Here is a 24,082-nt window from a genome sequence, read left to right on the forward strand (position 1 = left end):
AAAAATATTTCATATTAACCTAAAATACACTCTCTCCTGCATTCTCCAGTTCAGTCAATGAACAAAAATCACGAGTGTTTGCATTGTGAGGCCTTAGTTTAATGCCCACTTTACTCTTTAAGATGATACTTTGAGACCTTGTCATCTGCTGCTATCAGAGCTGGCACTATAAACATTTCGGAAAGTATTACAGAATCCACACTGGAGGTACATTTTTATTAGGAAAACAACCATCTAGGCATCATAGCATGACAGAAATGCAGGGTTTCAGAAAAAACAAGGTATAACTTCATGCAGTGCAGGCTGTGCGCCCTCCTTTTATGTTTGCACAATAATTTTCCTGCCCTGCAGAGAGTAACTAAAATATTTCTGGTATCATTCTGCTTCCACCTATTCGAGCGACATACTGAAGCCCTGTGCAATTGCATGTGTTCCTCTGAGCAAACTGCTCCTATCTTTAACTTCCAAACCTACATCCATCTTACTGATGGATGCATGTTACAAGTTCCCCTCTGCGGTCCATCTGCAAGAGAGTCAAGTTAGTGCAGAGGCTGGGAGCCAGTCTGTCGTGAGCTCTGGGGATCCCCTAACCAACCCCCAGCGCATTGATCAAGGTGGGGATCATCACACCTCAGTACATTTTTTTTTATCTCCGTGGCTGTTACTGAATTAAATGGGTTGCTTTCTCTGAATCGGAGAATAAGCATTGCTTTTGTGGTCTGTGCCCAGGCAAAGGACCAGTGGAATCCAACGGCTGTTGCAGTATTGTGGGACTGAGCGCCGAGTTTTATTTCTCCTCTGCTCTCTCAGCTCAGCGTGTGGCTGTGGCCGCTTGTGCGTGATCCTGGTCACACAGCCAGGGCTGTAGGAAGGTTATGTCGCAGGGAAGCACAAAGATCATCAAAAGGACTGATGAAGTGAACGTGGTGGTGGTATTTTAATGTGTGTTGAGGTGAACGGTCAGTGTTGGTGAGGAAATGTGGCTAAGTAGACAAGCCCAGTAGAAATTTTTTTCTGCTGTGTACCCTTCCAGACAAGACAATGAAAGATGAAGCAATCTATTACTCCAGTGGCTGACACCAATTGTACAGCTTCTAAAATGTCTTTGCAGTGCATCTAGTGTGGATTAAGCCACAAACACAATCCTGTTATTAAAATCCCGCTCCAATGTACTTGCAAGTTACAGGGCTGCATTTGTCACCTTTTCTGATATTTTTTTTTTTTTGGGGGGGGGTGGGGGTTGGGAATCAGAAGTGCTCTGAAGAGCCTATTTCTAATTTTTACAAAGATTCCAAGGAACCCTGGACTAATAAAAAGCTGGTGGGTTTTTTGGTTCCTAAATCACTAAGGTGCTGCTTGTAAATCTGTCTCTTGCCAGTATCAAAACTCTAGCATGTGAAAGTGAGCTCAAACTCTCAGTAATGAGGAGGTAGAAAAAAGAGAATGTGCATTTGATTTTCCATCCTGGCCCTGGTAAACCACTTTCAGCTATTTTAGAGATCCAGGTAATTAATCTTTGTATGTTTGGAGTTTGCGATGTTGCACCTTGAATGACTGCAGAGTTCTTTGGGTGCAAAGTGACAGGGAGGAAGGGAGGGTGGCGTGTGCCTCAGGAGCCAGGGTCCCAATCCATCTTCTGTTAAGAAAAGAAAAGACTGGGCAGTTTCTTTCAGTTTCCTTCATGTTTTTGTTTCTTTCTTTCTTTCTTTTGAAGACCACAAGTGCAAGAGAGGATATCTGATTGGAAAAGATCATTTTCCCTGACAGCTGGAATAGAAAAGACTATCTGGATGATCCTTCCTTCTTTGCCCACACAGTGTAAAACAAATAGTGCTAAGGGAGTCAGCAGGCCACGGTTCCCCCTGTTTTCACTGTAACTGCTCACTTTAAGTTGTTGCTTTAATAAGCAGATGGATTTTTTTCATAATGCTAAAAGGAGTTAAAGCATGAAGACACTGAAGGAAATAAGATGCCAAGTCTTTAACTAATGGGATTATACTGTAGAGACCCTTTATAGATGGCTTGACCCAAGTGATCCAGCAGCTGTACAGACCTTATTATAGGTCAACAATTTATTTTGTGGACAATAGTCCCTTTTGAAGAACTTGCACAATCAAAATTTAGATTTGTGCAAAGTGCTTAACGTTGTTGAAGTGTCTTAATATAAATTCATGAGCTTTCCTGAGCCAGCTGTGTATGCTTCTGTCTGCATTTCTTTTCTAGAATGCAGGCTCTTTTGCATGTTTTAATAAATGAAAAATTCTGTAGATTTCCTTGTTTCAAAACAGCATTTTTGTTGTCTTTTGTGATCTGATTAATGCAATCCTTTCAGGCCTATGTGTTTCCAGGAGCAAGAAGAGGGAGGGGAAGTCACCACAATTTTTTTTAAAAAAGAAAAAATATTTCTTGTTTTATTATTTAACAATGCAGTGATGTTTCTTTAAAAAAACAAAACAAAACTCAGCTGTGGGCTAAGGGCCATGCCTGTTATGTTTGACTGTAAAAGGCAGAGTTTTTTGTAAAGATGTGAGCATTTGAAAACATAAGGTTTTATAGAAACCACACTGCGTCTTTATTGCCTTCACTGCTGGTGAAAGTCAGGATGCCTTATGGGAAACATAAGGAGCTGCTGAAGATATGTGCATATCCTCCTAAATATTCTGAGGTCAAATCCCACCTATGAATTCTCCACTTACTGTTAAAGGATCTTTCTCCGTGGTGTCTAGGGCCTGATCCAAATGTATTAAAATAAACTGGAGTTCTTGCATTGATTTCCAAAGCCTTTAAATCACGTCCGAAGTGCCTTACTGTCTAAACATACCTCATTTTGGTAGATTTCTCACTGAAGTCGATGGGAACTTTACCAGGTTAATGAGAACTTTCCTTTGTATCTCCAAAGAGCGTTGCAGATAACTCTGGAAGATCTGCTTTGGTTGTCTGTCCTTTCAAACTGTCACACCTTGGTACAGTGCCATTATTTCAGTTCACAATGATTTGGGGTTCTGTGCATCGGGTGCAGAAATGGGGCTAGTGCCGGCATGGTGCTTATCCTGTGGCTCTTGAGCTCCTGAGCGGTTTGTGTATGGATCCCGACTGTGCCTCTGTGGTGGCACACAGCAGGGCTGTGCCAATACCAGCTGGGAATTCTTCCCTCTTGACACAAGCCATCAGAAGCTGATGCATTGCCATGGGAGCAAGAGGTGCTCAGAGTTGTGGTGGCCCACAGGGATGCTTTGAGGCTCTGGCAGAGAACCACTCCCATCTCTGACTCCTGAGCTATTTCTGGAATTTGCCCTTTTTTCAGCTTTTTGGTAGTGGTTGGTATACAGCTCATGAGGTCAGGAAGAATGGTGACTCTCTGACTAGGAGTAGGTTCAGTTGGCAGATTTCTTGACACCAAGTCAGGGTATCACCCTGGTGAGTCCAAGGGCAGGAGACTCACCTCCCCGAGGGTTCCAGGGCTGCCCATGCAGGCAGAGGTGGCTGGTATCTACAGCTGCAGCTTCACTGCTATGACTGTAACACCTCTTGGTGGCCTGTAAGGGGGAATGTTTCTAATCTTCCACTTAGAAAGACTTGAGTGCTACAAGAACGAAACCCAGCAGTGACTGGATTGTGGAACTACTGTTAGTTTTGAGTTCACATTTCACCAATTTTGCCTACAGTTACAGATTTTAAAGCACAAGGGAGGTATATAAGCATGAGACCTTTTCATCTGTTCCTTACATATATATGCACGTGCATGGCCTTTCTGAAGTGCCTGGGCAAAGGAGTAACTTAGACATTCCAACAGATGTGCTGATCCTAAGCTGGGGGCTGTGATATGCCGTTTGACCACTCGCTTCTGCTGTTGCAGTCATTTGTAGTTTTAAGGTGTCCGGTTTCCCCAAAAGGAAAAGTCACATCATGCTTGTTTTGCTGCAGGATGCCTGAGGTGCATAGAGAGACCTGGGCTTGCTCCAGCTCTGCCGGCCCTGCTGTGGGAAAAATGGGGAATGCTCAAAGGCTGACTGGTGAGAGCCAGCTAGTAGCAGAAGGGGCCAAGGCAGTGACAGACCCTAGCTGGTACATCAGTGCTCTCTGTTAGCTCCAGGTGATGCTTAACTGTGCTCCATTTTGCAGCATAAGCATTTCCCCAAGTGTCTTCTCTAAGGTCCACAAAAGGAGCTGACCTCAGGTTAGCCAAGTCCCTGGCCAGGTCCTCATCTCAGGCGCAATACATTTTGCTAGAAAGGCAGATCTATTGCAGGCAGGGAAAGGTCCAAACCTGACAGAAATCTTCAGTAGGATTTAGATTAAGCCCACAAATCCTGATTCTGCAAAGATTTAAGCTTGTGCATAACTTTACATATGTGAATAGCCTCATCGAGGTCAAATTAATTAAAATAATGCACGAATAAAGAATTAAAATAATGCACCTGCTTAAGTCTTGGCAGTATCGGGACCATAATGAACTGGGAAAAAAACAGGAAAGAAAAAAGCTGACTTTTTCAGAGCTATTAAGGTGTTATTTCAGAAACCTAGCCAGTGACAATTGTATTTACATGTACCATGCAAAGTCTAAATGAATGTGAGTGTTTGTTCATCTGTGTCATGTATTTGGGTCAATGAAGGATCCCATACGGCTTCAAAGGTTTGGCTTTTCTATTCTACTTGGAAAAGCACCTGAAAGTATTAGTTTTGCAGCCTGATCCTAGAGGGATCAGTGGCTGTTTTTACTGTACAGAGACTGCAGTACTGGGATTGCGGGCCTTATTAAAAATGGACCCATATTGAAGGAAAAAAAGTGTGACAGGCTGAGTGAAAGGTCTGCAGTGCTGCAAGGGCTTCCTCACGGTGCAAGAAGCCAGTTCCTCTCCAAAACAAGGGTAGGGGTAGTTAAATAAATTCTTACAGTGGCAAAACCACCCCTAAATCAAGCTAACAAGTTGCTAAATCAAGGTTTGAGCTGAGGTGTGAGTGATACCTGCTGGTGCCTGTGATGACTTTGCTGGCAACCTGTCCCATCTTCTCCTCCTCCCCTCTGCCTTCAGTCCTGTGTTTTGGTCCCTTGGCTTTTCTCAGCTGCCTCTGGAAACCAGTGCCTCTTCATCCCTCTAACAAGCAAGAAAACTAGTGGAAGCAGCACCCTTGGTTAGCACACCTTTTGCCCCATCTTTCATCTGTGTTCAAGGGGCACAAGCTTCCCCCTGAGCATGTGGTGTTTCTGGGGAAGGTGCCTGTCGGCTTGCGTCCCCTTCAGTTTGCCCTTCTACTTTTTGTCTGGGTCTGGCCCCGTGCATTTGGATTTTTAGAGCAAAAGGTCATCACTGCATGGGTAAAGAAACTGCAGAGGGGGAAATCATCCCCATGCCGATAGCTGGCAGAGCTTGTGTGCTAGTGGAGCTCTCAAAGTGGGAGCTAAGCAAGAGTTAAATGGGGGGGGGGGGGAGGGGCAGCAGGTGGCACTGGAGCAGCTCTTTATAAAAGGCGGATTTTTATCCCTAATGCGTAATCATCATCCTTATGCTTCAAAAGTCCTCTGTGCTTCATCAAAGACTACCAAAACATGCTTCCTTAGGAAAGGCAGTACTATGCCAGGCACAGCATACATACAAACTCACTGATGGCATTTTCTTCCTGTGAGCTAACCTCGACCGTTCCCCCAGTTGCAAGCACTGCTTGGGTCTTCTCAAAGACCCAAATGTATTTCAAAGGTGGAGAGCTCTTCTTTTTACAGTTCCCAGCCCCAGAGGAGCAGGGGGACAAAGCTGACCCTGAACTGCTGGCCCAGCCTCACCAGCCGAACTCACGGATGCTCTGCTTGGTCTCACCAGCACCAAGCCTTGAGGGAGGAAATGTAGCTCACCAAGCAACAAGTGACATTCTTGTAGTGTGCATTTGCTGGAAACAGAAGCTCCACAAAGGGAGAGTCAGATGGGACAGTCTGATCCAAGCCCTAGGTTTGGGAAGCTAGAGATTACATTGCAGTATGAACCTAATAGAGGAAGTGAATCAGCTTCTCCTCTTGGGCTACGGTCCTGGAGAGACACTGTGCAGTTCCCCTCCCAGGAGCAACCCATGTTCTTTAAGCCACCTGAACCAGAAACAAAAGGGATAACAGCTGAGGTGCTTTTGGTGCCCATACCAGCCATCAGTAGTGTCAAGAAGCAACACCTGGGGAAATCAAAGCCCAAGAAAATCCATTGCCTAGGCTGAAGGGTCCCAGGGAGCCCCATGGACAAGTTGCCTTGTCCCCAGGAGCCGTAGCTGAAGCAGTGTGGTTACGTGCACTGGGGTGGTCGAAGAAGCAGGGCACGTACCAGTGCATATGGGGAACAAATTGTAATTCAGATGGTAAGATGTGATCGTTGCACCGTAGGAGACTAGCGACTTCTGCTATTGTCTCTGTGGGAAAAGAGTGGGCCAGCTGGGAGTTTCGCTTACAGTAGCGCCGTATAACAGCATGTGGGGGCCAAAACTCCGGGGAGTGGGGAAGATTTATGGAGATATCCAAGACTAATAGTAATGCGAAGAATACACATCTCTTCTGTGGCATTCCTTATCAGTAGAACACAAAAAGAAGCATATCGCTCAAATTTAGGAAATTAAGGTGAAATGGCTTTCTCCTAACCAGCCAGCTAGTGCGGAGCCCCCCTTAGCATGGGGCTGTTGCATCCCAACGTTCTGTCCTCTAAGCCAGACCAGAGCTATCTGGGGAAGAATGCAATCTCCATTCAACTCCCAGTGACAGGATTTTTAATGACAGCTTTGAAAATACTTTAAGTGGTTTTTTGGGTATTTTTTTTTGTGAAGAGGAGGCAATGTCACTGTGAAAAAGTTCTGCTCTATCCCAATTACTTGCGTATATTTGCAAGTGCTCCCCATGCAGGCATAAAAATACATACTTAATAACTGTGGCTTATTAGTGGCTTCAGACCTGCAGAATCAGTCTGTAAGTATCTCCTTGGACACAAAAATAATAGTTACAAAAATATGAAAAACTACTTTATTGCATATGTGTATTCGCTCTTCCTTTGCTCTAAAAAGATACTTCCAAACCACTAAACGCTATTAGACATTTTAGAGGGGAAAAAAAAACCCTGCCAAGAGTATTTATTTGTTTTAACTAGAAATTATTTGGAAGAACCAGAAGCATGAGCAGCTGGTAAACTTATTTTGATTATTTCCCCCTACATTTCTAATAACGAACTCAAATTATTTTAGCACCTTAAAAATACTCTGCTTAAACAGACTATGCGTAGGCAAATTTAGAACCGTACAGAAGTCCTGGAACACAGGTGAAATGATGTGGGGGAAAGAATGAAGATAAATGAGAGGTAAAGAGAAATAATAATGGGGAGAATAAAAAGCCATTTAAGGGACACGCAGACACAACAACTTAAGGGAGAAATCCACATAGTGAAGAGTGTTGCAGCCTTACAGGGATGTATTGAAGGGTGGATGCCTTGTAATAATGCCAATAATTTTTGGGGCCTCTGAGCTGTGAGCAGGGGGAAAGCTGAGGATGAGAAGATGACAAGATGGGAGGGAAGGGGCTGGGACAGCAGCACTTGAGGAGAGCGAGAGGAGCAGGTACCTCTCCTTACCTTCCCTGATGGCCAAACCCTGTGTAAGCATTCTGGGAGCAGATCCTGTCGTTCTTCCACTGAAGTCACAGTGCTAGAGAGGGGCAGGATGGAAAAAGAGCCCTCATCATTCACAGCCCCCAGCAGCACCTCCTGGGACCCCACCATACCACCCTAGGAGCCCAACCAAACCATCTCAGCCTGCCCCTGGTGGGATCTGCTGTGCCATAGCCTTGATGCCAAGCTTTCCCTTTGCTGTCCACAAGAAAAAATTAATGTCTTTGTAATGACTGGGGTGGCAAATGCAGCGTTGCTCACGTAGCTGAGGTGGTTCGGGGGGAGGGGGGGGGTTGGGGGTTAGAAAGATGATTACCAGTTATCTCTCTCCTGTGCCTCCCTAGGAGGCTGGTGTAAGCATGAGCTGAACAGAGGGGTGGGAAAATGTGCTCCGCAGAGCAGGACGGGCATGGGTGTTTTCAGGGTGTTTGTGGAAAGAGAGCAGCAGTGGCAGCCCTACGTGTGCTCTGACCTGTACAGCTAGGTGGATGGTACTGCTGGTTTGGAATGAACCCAGTATGGGGTTCGTGTCCTCAGCTGGCCTCAGTTAGGCTGTCAGCTGGTTGTTTTGGAGGCCACAGCTTTCAAAATATCTCCCATTCAAAGGGCTGTCTTTAACTGGGGAGTATACGACTTTTTAAACTCACGGGAGCTTTCTTAAGGGAAGACTGATTTCATGGTGTGTTTGACCAGTACCTGCCACAAATATCTTCTTTTGGATTGCTTCAGTACGACTAGAACATTCATAGAAGTAACTAACAATACGTGTCCTGAAAAGCTGTGCAAAATAAAAAGACCACTGTAAACAGAACTGAAGACGTACTTTAGAATCCTGTTTTTAAGAGACCTTGACTGTGCTTTACGCTTTAATAGTGTATTTGAAGACTTGTGTTGTGTTCCCACATCAGTGAAATTGTGCAAATACGTAAGTTTATAAACCAAAAGTATCATTTCATAATTTTGTATGCCTAATTTTCCTTGAGCACACCAGGAACAAGAGGAGGTCATGAGCAACCTCTACCCTTGGTCACAGCTCCAAGCCCTCTTTAGCCAGTGTTCTGTCTCCAAAAGTTTCCCCTCTGACCCCATTCACTCCCAGGCTTTTTTTTTTTTTTTTTTTTCCTCTTTTCTTTCTTTCTTCTCCTGACAGTCTTTTGGCTTTTCTGGTCTTATTTGTCATTTCTCACTTTAACAGCATCTGAGCTTTCAGTGTGCCTGAGGAAAAGCTCTTCTCCCCTCATAGTGGAGAGGAGTTGGAAACAAGAGGGAGGACAAAGTCAAGGGAGCTGAATGGTGCTTCCCTACAACATCTCACGGGTGATCCCTGGAGAGAGGGAGGCTGGAGTTCAGGCTGGCTCTGCCACTCCTCCTTCAAGCATGAGTCTGCCAGGCTGTTGCCGTTGCTGAAGTTCTCCCAGGATCTCCTTGTGGAGCTGAGAAGTTTTTCCCTTCATTGCAACTCACACTCGGCTGTGAAAGGTTTTGGGTTTGGTACCCACATTTTACGACCAAAAGTTGTCTTAGGGATTCTCACGCAACTTCACAAAACGTTTTGCAGCAGCCTAGGGAGGTGAAGAAGTTGTTCTGTATTTGTAAAATGAAGGAATAGGTGAATTGCCAGCTGCCTGTGATCTAAGTGGATGAGAGCAGCGTGAGGGCAGAGAGCATCAGAAGACCTGTCGTTTCTGAGCTCTGCAGGGAGATTGAAACATGGCAGTGCTGCCACTGCCATGTAAACTTCCTTGGAGCAGGAGCGCTGTCAGATGTGCAGTCCAGCTAAGTACAGCTTCTCACATAAAATAAAAAGGGAAAATGGAAAAGCAAGAACAACTAGGATTGCACCACAGTGGAATTGCTGTGGCTCTTTCAGGGACTGTGATGCTACCAAAAGGCCTTGATGTCTGTTGTTTTCCCTTGCAGGTAGCTGTGTATTTAATTTGCATAGCTCCCAGTGAAAGCCTGGTGCTCTGGCACCTTGAATAGCCAGCCAGAGCACAGGGATTTGCTGTTTCTTTAATGAGATGGAAAATATGTGAATCTCACTCATTTGACTGGTGGTTGTTACCCCTCTGCTCCGATTGGCTCCTGCCCTGCAATATTTTAAACTGTTTTGCAAGCAAGGAAAAAAAAAAAAAAATGCAACCTCAGCTCTTCGTACCATTCAGCTGAAGTAGGAAAAACTCCAAAAATTACATGAAAGAAGACGGGAAAAAACCACCCCAAAAGGCAAACCAAATGGGCTGTGAAACTGCTGATAGGGAAAATGTTTTCATCAAGCGGTGAGTGCTCTGAGTCACTCTTCTCCTTAGAGTCCAGCATTGCTCCTGTTGGCGTTGACGGGAGTTTTGGCAGTGGAGCGGGGGGGTGCGGATCGGGCCCTTCCCTTCCCTCCAGTTGCTGCTTTCTGAACTCTCCCCTCTCTGGTGCTTTTGTTGTACTTACGATGCTTCTCATTCAATTTTGTGATGACTCCCCACATGCTTCACGTCCCCCTGAGGCAGCATAAGACCATTCCCCATTTTTCCCATGGAGGATGTCACCCAGGGGCTCAGAGACTGCTGCTCCTGACAGGTGCGTTAGGAATCCCCATTCCAGACCTGTGGACACCTGGGAAGGGATTTGTCATCTCCAGGCTGTGGGGAATGTTCTTCTTTCCCAAGTGCTGCTGACTATGGCTTGTGTATTCCCGGTCTTACCACAGCGTGGGGGGAAGAGCAGCCTGTAAGACACGCGTATAGGCTAGGGAACAGGCCTTTGCAATTTTATTAATCTCTCTTCCAACGTCTCCATTTTTCCTGCCACTTCCTTTTTCTCTGACTGAAAACCATCCCAGCAAAAAATGGAGATTTTTTGGGAGGTTGTGGAGCAAGTCAAGTTTGTAAACACTAAGAAGGGAGGCTATGTAAATCTGTTTAGGCAATTTTCATGTTGACAGTTGGCATTTGGCACTTAAATAACTGTGTAAGCAATTTAGGAATGATGACCAGTGTGCTCAGCGCCAGTGCTTTTAAATCTTCTTTAGCTTTTCTCTACTAAAAGCCCTACAAAAAGACCTTTGAGAAAATAGACAAGCAAATAGCAAAAATTGTTGGTGGGCCTTATAATTTCTGTTTGGTTACAGAAATAGAAACCAAGATTCTACCTGAAACAAAGCATTGCTGATAAATGCATCTGAGCAACAGTGTATCCCAAATTCATTCCTAAAAGTACCCATTCTTAAGGCAAAGTCATGCTTCAAGGCCTTTGTTACCAGAATGACAAAATCTTCCCATGTGGTCTCTCTAATATTATCACAAATGGCCCTTTTAAGTTTGACTGACAGCTCAGGCCAGTGTTCCTTTGATTATAAATGAGGTAAAGTGTTTGCATAGAAAAATGGTATTTTATAGAAGATCTCTCAGCAGTAGAACTGGTAAAATTTTCAAACATAGAGTTTACTCATTGAAAAGTGGGGGTTTGGCTGAAAAAGTAGGAAAATCTGGATCATTTTAACTACTGAAGTTATTATCTTGTGTTTAGAGATAATGGGGGTTTTGAAATTTTTTTAATGCTGTTAAACGCATTTTTGAAGTTGAATATGACGGGAAAACAGAATATTTCAGGTTGAGCTAAATATTCAGTTTGGCACACAAAATATAGTTTTCAGTTCTGTGCAGTTTGGAGGTTTATTTCTGGAGACAGTTTGATGAATAAAAAGTGTCCATTTAGGGGAACACAGGGCAAGTTTTTATCTGATTTTTCTTTTTATTTGTCATACTGAAAAAAAAAAATATCTGTTTGATGTGGTCAGATGGTCCTCAGCAATCGAATTCAAGTGCTTTAGAAAGTCACCACCCCGCAGTCGAGATGTGATAACTGACCATGTGTATTTTCCTGTTTCAAATGCAAAGTAAAATGAGCTTAGCCTGTTTACTGTTCTGGTAATATCTTAAGATATTTTCACTTAGTTGTTTGTGATTATATTTCCACAATTTGATTTTTAAATTAAGTGATTGAACTTCCAAGCTTAGGCAAGCTGTGAGTCTGGTGGTGTTGATTCCCACTAGTGACATAACTTCTGTACTTAGAAGTGTCTCCCAGGCAAAATTTCATTTAAGGAAAAAGAACATATATTTTCTGCTAGCATATATTAACATTTAAGGTATGTCCAACAAGTCAAAGCTGGTCCTCTGTTAAAATCTGTAGTTCTGAGGTACGTCAAAAAAAACCGAACCAGATGAAGCCTTTGAAATAAAGCTGAGCCGAATGTGCAGAGAAGTGTTTCTTGCTTTGGCGTTTATGCAACTAAGCAACGTTCAGGTACGATGCATTAGAATACAAGGAAAATTGTTATGGTTATAGCAGTGTACAGAAGTAGTGGAAATAATTTTTCTGGATGAAAATAGTAACTTTATATCAGTGCTGGAAAGTAAGCTTAAAAGATGGAGTAGTTAGTGAAAACAATTTTGGGCAATTTCTGCAATGGGGGAACTGTTTTTTTGGCTGGTAACTTAATAAAAAAATAGTTATAATCAATACAATTGTTAGCACTGTCTGTAGCTTATTAGGTTATCTGATACAATGGAACAGATTCTGATTGAATTCCTGTTGGATGCAAACCTAAAAACAATTTCCATGATGCCACCACTTTTTTACTACTCTGGGAAACAAACAGCAACTAGAAGGTCCTTTTTCTTTCTTTCTCAGCACTGTCAGGGGGAATCAACACATCACTGATGAAACCCTTTTGGTTACTCCGTAAAGCTAACATGATCATTTGTGTGAAAAAGGCAAGGGGAATAAAGTGTCCATAGAGATACCTGGGCAGGTGGGTGCTGCTCTCAGGCATGTTTCCTTGGCTCAGCAGCCTGCACCACTATACAAAAGCCAGGGCAGGCACCACCTCAGAGCTGCACACCCATCTTCCTGGGCACTGCAGATACATGCGTCTCTTCTAAGGAGGAATTAAAGCTGCTTCTCCATGATTTTGTTGCTACTGTTACCTGCAGTGTCTCAAATAAGTGGTCACAGCTCTCACCACAGAAATAAAGGGGACGCAGGGCTTCCCACACCATCCTTTCTTCCACTCTTCTTGACAAGCTTAATTTGGGATCCATCACTCTAGAAAATACTGCCAGACTAGTAGCCATTTTAGATTAATATATTTGAATAAAATAAAAGGCGGTGCAAAATTTGCCTCTCTACAGTAACGCAATGTGTTTTGTTCTAAAACTGACTTGCAGATAGTATGTCATTTACAGAGGGTATTTGCTTCAGGGTCTTATTTCCTAGCAGGGGGGAAAAAAAAAAAGAAAAAAAATGGAAAAAAAAAGATCAAGATGATCAATAACAGGCTTTTACTATTTGCCTTAGTATCTATTTTACTTACTGTCTCTAGTAAGAGACCTTGTTTTGGGGAATTCAGGTTAAAAGGCATATAGATTAAAAATTACTGGTATATTCTACCATATTGCATCAGATTAAGGGCCACCTTTCTTCAGCATTTAACCTACAGCTCATTTACTATTGGATTATTTTTAGTTCAAGTCAATGTGCTGCCATGTATCTTGGCTATAGTAGTGGCAAAAATGGAAATTTCTATCCCTACTTTCACTCCTGCCCTATGGTGCATGATCTCCGTTGTCTCTGCTCTGAACCACGCTGTCGTGCAGGAGTGCGACACCTCCTCTGTTAAGTGGCACTAGCTGTCTGCTGCTCCATGCAAATGCCAGGTGGACAGAGTTGCACGTGATCCTGTTTTCCTTTTATGTGAGGGGCAAATATACTCTTATAATGACACTATCAAAGTCATAATTCTACTCTGGTCTTCAATTGTGCATTCCCTGCACTGTTCAACTACTGTTACTGATTTTTAGCAACTTTCTCAAGGAGATTTAACTTTGCATATGATTAGATGGGTAAGATCATGGAGTGTCCCTCTTCCTCTGATCATTTATTTCTTTGCAAGTCACAGGGAGAGCAGGGTTTAAATAGCAAATTGACATCTGCCATACAGTCACGTGGAGCCTGTCTATATTTAGATCGATGTCTATAGCAGCTACACTCATCAGGATCATCCTCAGTCAGAAAGACTGTAATTATGGCATTCAAACAAAAAAAGAGTTGCTTTCCTGCTGGATTGGTTCTGGAGGCACATCACAGAACTTGCCTGGTGTAATGAAAAGTAGTACCTTGCTCAAGTAACGCTTCAAGTAGAGTTTAAGCCAAGTTGAAACCATGTCGCTTTTTAATGTATAGCCACAGTTACCTGGTTTAGGAACATGGGGAAGGTGGCTTCTGTCTGTGTTATAGCTACAGCATTGTCGCATGGTATGGGAATATAGGCTTGATACAGATTCTCTGTTCAGAATAATGGCATAATTGAAAAACAGGGAGATTTTTGGCACATGAGTGTTTCCTTATGTCTGATAAAATTTCCAGCTAAGAAATTGCTGGGTTTAAGTGTGGAAGACATTAAAGCTTTTAAAGTCTTTTCTTGCTAGAGTTATGTTTTAACATCGTTGCTTAGAACTTAGTGAAAAAAGCCAAACTTGAATAAAGAGAAACATCTGAAGGTTTGTCCCAAACTGAGACCCCTTAGTAGTGAAGTTCTCTATGTTCAAATAGCCCGTAGGTTGAGATGGCTAGTGAGAGCTCAGGGCAGCTGAAACTGAAACCTAACGGCCTAAACGTGCCAGCTTTGGGTTCTGCAGACACCGTCTGGAATTTTTTCAGTTTGCTAATCGAATATGATTTTATGTACATTTATGTTACACTTTGCATGCAGGGTGGAGTGTGTGTGTGTGCATCCTGACAAAACTACTGCTGTGGTTGCAGCCACCCTCTTTTGGCAGGGTGCTGTAGCTGCTTGAGGGATCACAAGGAATATGATTACGCTGGCAGAGCAGTATGAAAAAAATGGCCTGTGCTGTGGACAAGGCTTTCAAGCACTAATCTGATCTGCATGTCTGGAAGTTACCAGTTTTGACTGCAGTCTGTTTTGGACTAGAGCCTGAATTGCCTTTCACATGCTCCTCCGAGGGACTGGTCCTCTTGCAGGAAGAGGAAGGTGTTTTGCCAGCAGTGATGCAGCTGACTTTCTGGGACGCCTGGAAAATGTGGAGTGAAAATGCAGGTATGTATAATTAATGTGATTTGAAAAGGCTTCTGCTTGCACCTGGTTGTACTGTGCTGCTCCTGGAGCCAGTTTCAGACCCCTTTTTGTGTGGCGTGGTACCCCAACACCGAGGAAGCGTGTACCTTCTGCCCCTATGAGCCTAACTGCAAGGGACAGTGTTGCCTCAAACCTAAATGCAGTGAAGCTTTTGTAATTCTCCTGCCTATTCCAGTGATGCAGAAAGCCAAGTAAAATGTCCTTGGTAGGATATTACGATACTTCTAGGAGAGGATTTGAAATTTTCTCACTTGTCAGTGGTCAGTGACGCAGCATCCTCTAGGGAGTCATCAATTGACAGGAAATGCGTACACTTACTGATTTCTGCAGAGAAGCTAAATAGGAGAAAAGGTTTGTGTAATCCTGATTTGGGTTGTTTTTGGTTTTTTTTTTTTTCTTGTTTAATAAGATGGCCTGTGATGGAGAAAACAAGCTGAACTCTTTTTTTTCTCCATTCCTAATATCTCAATGTGATATAAATACCATCCCGCAATTTAGCATTGTTAATTAATATGCACTTTCCATTACCTTCCTTTTGGAGAGTTCATTATCTTGAGGAATGTAACTCTTCATTCAAACATTTCATTTTGTAGCAGGAGAAAGAGACGGAGGCGCAGAAGAACTACTTTAACTGGGTTGTGTAACAATGGTTGTGATAATAATTGTCTGGGAGAATTATATGGAGGTAACAAAAGGCCTCACAAAATGAGTACATTACAAAGACTCTTTTATGACTGAAAAATACTGATGTCCTTAAAAGAGAGAGACAGAAGTAGGAGTTGGGTGATTTTTTAGGAAAAAGCAAAGATTACACTGCAGTTTGTCTCGGCACGGAGAAGACATTTCCTTAGGATTGCCAGAGGAAACCGTAGATTTTTCTCTTGTTGCTGCACCCCTATTTCCACAGCACATGGTCCTTCTCTTGCTCCAACACCAGTGAGAGGCTGGGCTGATCAGCCTGACCTGGTCTCTGCCCATTTTGCACCCGCTGAGTGTTCTCCCAGGGGAGAAGCTCTGACTTAGGCTAGTGTGCCAGCAGCGCCATTTATCTCTGTACAGACGGCCTGTGCCCAATTTATTTTGGTAGCCTAGGCTCGCTGCCAGCACGTCACCCTTTAGGATCCTGTTGTACAAATAAGGCCAGATGAGGTAGCCCAGGGTCTCCACCGAGTTCCATGAGGAGAGGCTGGGGGACATACAGGCTAAATAAGTGGGAGATTGAGAGGAAAGCAGGGAGGCGCAGAGGGGGTATACTAGTTATTCTGGGCACCCATCACCATGACAGCTACCTATTATTAGATCTATCATACACACGCTTATTTCCACAGCATGCAGAGGGCTGGTCTACTAGTTGAAAGGTGGTTTTCTGACCCTTTTGAAAATGTCAGAGACTCTTCATTGGACCCACTTGACAAGTGGATTCAAGCTTGTTAGTTTTTTCTTAACTTTAAGTTATAATAATGAGAAGTCTTTTTCTTATCGTTTATTTCTGCTAAAAGGTTGCACTTGCTGTCACCATTTGGAATGTTGTAGCCATGTGTACTGAACACTGTGTTCAGAAATTCTTATTTTTGTCACTAAAGTACAGCTGTATCTTAAGGGTGGTACAGAATTAGAATAAGGTATAATGAAGTACTGTAAATTGCTAATACACATTACACTTAGCAGCACCTTGATGTGTGGAAATGTGCTACTTTCCACATCTGGATAAAAGGAACAAACAAGGAAGACACTGAAGTTCTTTTAACGCTAGCAAGGGAAATGTTATCTTCAGTGTAACTGGTAATTTCTTCCTGTAGCTGGTGACTGCCCAGATGACCGCCTTTCCATGGCTAGTGCTAATGTTAGGCACTTCAAAGGGAAGGGGGGGTGGGAGCAGAATCTGCTTTGGAAAGCAGTTTATTTTTCTGAGAGGGTAGCGGTTGGCTGGATCCGCTTTCTGAACTGGCTAACCACATCACTAAGTGATGCTGCTGCAGGAAAAGTGGTGGTGGGGAGCAGGAGGGTGTGAATGGAAGCAGGAGGGAAAGCAGAGCACGGCACCCTCAGGTAAGGTGCTGCGGTGGTGCAGCACCCATCTCCGCGCTGGCGCTCCCAGGTGCAGTGCTGCCATACCTCATTCCATACCTCTGCCATGCCTCATTTCTATGGGCCCAGCTACAGAGTGGAGTTTGCAGCCTTTTGGGGACAATGCTGGGTTACAAATGCAATGTGGACTGGAAGAGCTAGGGAGCCTCTGAATAAAATCCACCAAAGTTGGCAAGCGGAGCAGAATCTGCTTAAGGTTCATAAGAAGCTCTGAGGAGAGAGGCACTTAAATTCCATCCCTGTCTGGGTCTGGTATGTCTCAGTCAGCATTAAGGACCCTTTGAACTTCAATTTGTAAGTGTCCCCATTGATGCAAACATCTATAGTCTCTCAGCAAACTGGATGGTAGAAATACTGACATCCATTTCCCTATGGATTTGTGACCCACAGTCCCACTGCAATGCCCCTTGATTCCTGCTCCGCTCCCCCACTGCAATATGGCATTTACCCCATAAGGAGGTGATTTCCCAGTTGTGTGTTCAGTGCTTCTCCTGACCAAAGCCCGCGGCTGGGGGCAGCCTGGTGACTGTGGTGTCCCTGTACTCCACGGACAGGCCCTGGCCCTGGCTTTGGCTTGCATCTCTGAATGGCACCGAGTCACCACAGCTGGTCGGGAAAGAGAAGACAGGCTAGGGATACTGGTTAACAACAGAAAAAGTATCTAAGTACACATTAAAAATGGCAGCAGTGGGTTTTAGAGGGTGGGTGGGGAAACTGAGTAACCCTAATCTTAATCTCATTTGACTACGAGGTTTGTAATTCGTGTAAAAATTGAGGCAGCCCTGAGATGGGGAGGGAGGTGGTACCTACAGAGCCACCCCACCTGACGGGTGCTCCGAGCGGGGCTGGCAGCAGCACAGCTCTGGTGAACACAGTGCTGGGAGTCCTCACGGTTTCTTCAGAGCTGGAAATCCAGGACCTCTGCGCTGGTGTGGGCTCCCGGCTCCCCCCAAGCAGCGCCCGAAAGGCAGAGCTGCCTCGGGGATGCTTGTGCAGCCCCCGTTCGGGGAGCACAGGGCAGAGCTGCTTTTCCAAGGCTGCCTGCGCATCTGTGCAGATGCTCCTTCCTTAACCCTTCCTCTCTCTCCCTTCCCCCCAGACAGACCCTCTCCCCAGTCAAAGCCTGTTTTCCCCAGCCAGTCACTAAATCAGTCGGAAGTGTCTCCCTTCCCCCACCTGACACGGTGACGATGAGCGCCTGCTGATCATTCCTTTCATGTAGTCTCTGCCGGTTGCTGCTTCGGTTATTAGAAGAAAAAAAAAAAAAAAACAAACAAAAAACACAAAAAAACCTCACACAAATAAAAAAACCCACCACCAAACCCAAACGAAAAAAACACCAAAACCCCCAAAACAACCAAACCCAAGCAAGCCCATTGCCGCTGCTACCCCGTCGACGGAGCGGCATCCGCGGGGACATGGGGGGGACATGTGGGGCAGCCGGGCTGTGCGCTCGCCCAAGCCACCCACAGCCCCCGGCTGGGACCGGAGGATGGAGCGGGGGCGGCGGCGGTGGGGAATTATTCCTGTGGACCTGGAGGAGGTGGAGCTTTCTTTTCCCGGAGTTGCAGCGGTCCTGAGCGAGCCCAGGGCTGCGGTGTCGCTGCGTCGGAGCGAGGCTGAACTCGGGCGCACTTTGCCAGCCCCGGGTGCAGAACAAAGCCCCCGTCCTGGCGAGCCGCGGCCGGGCGCCCCCTCCTCTCCCACAGCAAGGCAAGGAGGGGAGGTCGGAGCATCCCTCCCATTCCCCCGGCCGCTTTCCCTGCTGCTCGGTGGATCTGGCATCCCGGCTGCCCTTCCTCCTCCCCCTCCTCCTCCCCTCGCCCCGCTAAAACACACGCATCCAGCGGCTTTAATGTGATAAAAGATGAGATCTTGAGAGAAGTCAAAAGCAGCTGGGGAAGAAAACAGGTTGGACACGTAAAGGAAAAAAAAAAAAAAAAAAAAAAAAAGAGTTCAAGAGTTTCACCAGTGAGCCATGAAATGAAAAGTAACAGCTGATGTACTGGAGGGAAGGAGCACAGAGTCATCAGCAGAAACTATGGATCCAAGGCTAACGGGGGGGTGGGGGGGCTGGGGAGCTGAAACTTAAAGTAATTACCAAGGCGAAAGAGAGCGAGAGAAAGAGATCCGGGCTATTGCCTTTGCATATGCTGTGATAGCTGGGAAAGAATCACTAGGAAAACTGGCTACACGTTAGCAAAAGCCGCTGCGTTGTGGCGAGCCAATGCCCCCGTCCTTTAAAAGCACGAGGCTGAGCACCTGATTTCCTCCAAAAAAAAAAAAAAAATAAATCCCAGAAGGCTTCCAAGAATTCGCATTTCCTACCCCCACAGTTGCTTGCCCGGGAGGCTGAAGGGAAGAAATTACTTCACTTTTTTTTTTTTTTTCCTTAGCTAGAAAATAAATACAGAAATAAAGAGATGACTAGTGGTAGTAGTGGTGTAGGGGGTAATTGTGCAGGGTAATTGTGCAGCTGGGTGTAGGTTAAAAATACCAACAATAACGGAGAAAGAACACCCCCTTAATTTTTCATTTAAAAATATCTAAATGAATGTGTTAAATGATGAGAAGAACATCGTGTTATCCTGGTGAGATGTGAAGTTAAAGGCAAGCAAACGGAATCAAATCCAAGGGAGTAATTTCCCTGCTCCCATTTAAATTGAATCCCTCTTATATACAAACAAAAAGCAGAGTGAAAGTTTTCCTGCTCGGCAGCCCTTAGGACCAGGAGCAGCAATTCCCGTTGCTCAAGCCCTGATACTCCGAGTCGGGTGGCACACCGTACCCCACAGCAGTTCGCATGTGCCGATGAGGCTTTTCCACGAAGTTGGCCAAACCCCAAGAACAATGAAGCCAGGGTGACCTGAGGGAGCGAGATCTCCTGCAGCCACCCCTCTTCCCCCCCGCTCACCCCTGGGCCGCGATGCCCTGGGCTGGTACCCTGGGCCGGTACGCGGTGCCTGGCCGCAGCGCGATGCCCTCCCCACCGCAGCCCCGGCTCTCTTTTGTTCTAAGGCAGCTGCTGCTAGACTACATTTCCCAGCAGGCTCTACAGAGGGGGGGGAGGGGGGAGAGAAGGCTTTTCCACTCTTCTTCCTCCCCCATCACATTCCTCCTCTGTGAGGGGAGGAAAAAAAGATCCCGTATTCACTTTGCTGACACATCCTGTGCGTTGAGCGTGCAAGAGGGGCAGGGCTGTGAGAGCATGTCGCGGAAAATAAGGGGGAGCTTGCCTCCAAAATCAAACTCCAGAGACACATAAAAAAAAAAAAAAAAAAAAAAAAGGAAAGAAAAAAAAAAAAGGAAAAAAAGCCCAACCCCAAGAAGGGAAAAAACCACCCCAAAATAGTTAAATCCTGAACTAGGAAGGATGCAATCCTGAGCTTTATTCTTTTGTGTGCAGGGATGAACAAGATAGTTGCCAGTCACTCCAGATACACAATTTATGCAACTATTTCTCCATCACAAACTAAAGCACATGCATATCTTGCATAATGTTGTTTGCCACCATACAAATGTTTCTTTTCTGGCCCTTGTAGAGCCTACAGATTGCTTTACTGATCTTCTGCATCAGATGGCTTTATCCTTCTGGTACTGCATATATTCAGATCTGAGGTCTGTGTAAATATGTATAAACAAAATGCATATTTTGTAACAGGTTTATTTTTAGTCCCTGTGTTTTTACGCTAGGGAGCAAGAAGTTTGTTGAATTAATATCAAACCTGTTGATGTAAGAGTGGTTAGTGCTAACAGAGATCTGGTGGAAGCTGAAACCTTATCAAGGCTTTAAAGAAAAAAACCCCCACCACCCACATTAAAAACTGCTGGGTTTAAGTGGTCTTCCTATAAACACTGCCCTTTCCGTTATACCTTTGTCTTCAGCCAAGTGATGCCAGTTTAAATGAAGAGATGCTAGCCTCAGGTTTCTAAAGAATCCTGGTGATAGAGTTTCTCTCTAACAAGAGATTGGAAGCAGCGATTATAATGAACTAAGGAAGCTGCTCGCCAAGCCTCTGCTCCTTGGGGAGCTGATTCAACTCGCACAGTTGTGTGCTACTCTGTGTGCATGTGTTTAGAAGCCGAGTTTGAATGACTAAAGCAAAACTTAGTAGCAGACCTTACATTTAAGCATGTGGGTGCGTGCATATATGTGTGTGAGTATGTAGGTATTTACATATGTGTGTGTATATGGGTGTAGATATATGGATATATAAATACCATGTATCCACAGTGTATCAACTGACTGTGGTAAGAGGCAAATATAATGTCAATATATGCAATTGTCTGTGTGATACAAGACACATATAAAGTCGATATACATGACATTGAGCTTTATTTTAAATGGAACTGGTTTATTTATTTTAAAGGGTACAACCAACTCTGGCTGGTTTGGCAGAGCAAATTATTCTTGTTCAGCTGTAGATTTCATCACAGTGTTTTGTCCTTGGTGTCCTAGGAGACCTTGCCATGATTGTTTTCTTTTAAAGATCTTTACATGTATATATTAAAAAAAATATTTGCCCGTGCTGCTGGTAGCACATAACCATTCTGGAGGGAATAGTTCTAAATCTATAGTTTTCATATTAGTGTTTTCTGTTCACTTCTGAGTTGTAGCAAAGGTAACAGTTCAGGCTGTTTCATTCCATTACACCTTTGCTTTTGTCTCTGAAGTCTGGGCTTCAGCCTTACTGAGGATAGCTAAAATTACATTTTAGCATGCTTATATCAACAATCAATCAGCATTGTTTTCACTGAAATTAAAGTCAATATCAAGGTGGTAATTTTATATCAACCAAGTAGGGCTTAGATGGTTGTTATATTTTTATCATACATAGTATAACAAACACGGTTTGGAGCCAGACTGGTGACTTCAAGCCCCAGCCATGAGAAAGAGGTGGCAAGGAGGCACTAAGTCTCAGATAGCCCCCTTGGGGTCATATTTTCTTCCCAGATCCCCTTTGTTCCTAAGAACAAGCACCAATTTCCCCCAACAGAATGTTGCTACCTCCTTTCTTTTCCAAACACCTCCCGGTCTCATCCACTCTGAGGTGGAGGGATGGTGGCAGTTTCTCTCCATTCCCCCAGCCTCACCTTTCCACCTCTTCCAGTGGAGAAATATCTGAGCTTCCTATTTTCTGTGTGAATTCCAAGCTCTGGTGCGTTTTATATGAGTATGTGGTGGTAATGGTGGCTTTGCTCAGATTGCTGTGTCTGAGCTGTAGTATTAGTCACAGTATGGTTGTCTAGCGGTGACAAAGCTCTGCCAGGATATTTGCTTGAATGGCGAACCTTTATACTGCATTTTTTAGTCCATCTTAAGGCTAGCGTTAGCTATACCCTCTCTACAGGATAAGCTCAAGGGCTTCTTCAGCTCTGGTATAGGAACTATGGATTAGAGCCTGATGAAGAACCTTTTCCACATTTGCTAGAAGATGTTGAAGATGTCCTTGCTCACTGCACGAGGGTTGGACTAGATGATCTTTAAAGGTTTCTTCCAATCCAAACTATTCTATGTTCAGACATTCAGGTGCCTTCAGATTATGCATAAGGTAAGAAGGAAGGAGGACACATCTTCTAAATTAATTGTTGATTAGAGTGGATGCATTTTATAATTCTTTGATTTCCCAAAGCTGAGTGCAGAATTGAGTAGAAGTGGAGTTTCTCCACTGCAACCTTCTATATTGCAAGAGTTAGGTGAACTTGGTTTAAATAGTTTCTTTTGTGGCCTCCTGTTTAACACCTTTGCCATGTATGTTTCTTCAGCAGCTCTTCATCCTATGTAGATGCATCTTGTCAAGACATCCATCCCATATTTGTGCTCACTGAATTCCTCTTGGACTCAGTGAAAGCATGATGTTTCTAAGGTGTTCGAGACTGGGCCCAAATAAAAATTTTTCCCTTTCAACATGTGGCTAATGAAAACATTACTGTTCTTACCCGGTTCTCAATGAATTTCTCTCTTGTTGCACTATTATTTTATTAATAATACTTGTCATTATATAGCTAAAATGCAAATTTTACTGTCATCTTGGTGTACTGAGCCCAGATCTTTGATGAAAATCAAGATCTCCTAGGTTTTTTCAGAAGGATCAGGACTAGTGTTTGAATGAAAGGCAAGCTGTAAGCCCAGTCTTGCAGTTTGCACTCAAGCAAGCTGGACCACTGGAACAAACCCTGCATGTCCTTAGGCAAGCCTCATTGAAGTCAACGCGTTTTAAGGCTGAATAAAGGAATTCATTGATTTCAGTGGTTCTAATCTCATGTGTCAAGATTTATTCATGTGAGCTTCAGAATCGTGTTTCAAACCTGATGGTATTTCATACCTTAAAACAGATGCCCAGATCTGAAGCTAGATCTCTGGTTGCTATTCTGCTTATGATTACTCCTGGATTCCTGTTAGTATTTTATCTATAACATTGGAAGCAATAACTGAGGATGTTTTACATCGGGTATATACAAAAATATTGTTAGTGGCAAATACATTTTGTATTTTCCTATCACTTCAGAGCAGATGACTGTGGAACGCATTCATCGAGGTAAGTCATGTGTTTCAGAGCCTAACATAAAGATAATTAAGAAAAAAAGATTAACACAAAGCATTGTTTCACTGACACTGTAACAAATCAACATGAGCTGAGCAATGGAAGGGAAAAGACCAACGGGCTCACTTCCAGTCCCATAGAATCGTGAGAGACAACTTGGATCCCAGCAAAACTTGTTTGCTTGTTTAACTTGGTTGCTGCAAAGTAGTCCTAAAGGGATTCATCACTGAGGGAAAGTGAGGACAGAAAGTCACTGGGCCAGGCCTTTTAGTAGGATCACCTTTATTTCATGGTGCCTTTTTACAGGGTAGATTTATACCTGGGAATTTGAAGGGAAACCTGCAGGAACAGAAGCCAGCCAGTACAGGAGAGACCTCTCCAAGCCATGTTCTTTAGATCCGAATTATTTTTCCTTACTCTCCTTTAACTTTTGTAATCACGTATTTCCCCAGTAATGCAAATCAGCTGAGGGTGAGATGAAGGAGTGCAGGGACCAGAGGACATACACAGACATTCTGACAGCAAAAACAGTATTGCTGAGCCAGGGCACTCAAACATCATGAGTCAGCCTGTTCCTAGCTAATCATGAGACTAAATAAAAAAATCATGAGACGTTCTTAAAGTAAATTTGGGCTTCCTTTTGCTCGCTTTCTGGATCTGGTTTTGTCATA

At 44.1% G+C, this 24,082-nt stretch overlaps 1 protein-coding gene across 2 annotated transcripts in view; it reads left to right on the forward strand.

Annotated features, from left to right (window-relative positions):
* The window catches only part of PHF21B (PHD finger protein 21B), a 265,259-nt gene that overhangs the window by 63,012 nt on the left and 178,165 nt on the right, over positions 1 to 24,082 (forward strand). For both annotated transcript variants that reach the window (XM_080390800.1, XM_080390799.1), the window contains one exon: positions 1 to 24,082. This exon is cut by the window's left edge; it is cut by the window's right edge and continues 11,655 nt beyond it. The gene's annotated coding sequence lies outside the window, so the exon portion shown is untranslated.

Source organism: Falco punctatus (genome assembly GCF_963210335.1).
Source record: "Falco punctatus genome assembly, chromosome: 6".
NCBI lineage: Eukaryota > Metazoa > Chordata > Aves > Falconiformes > Falconidae > Falco > Falco punctatus.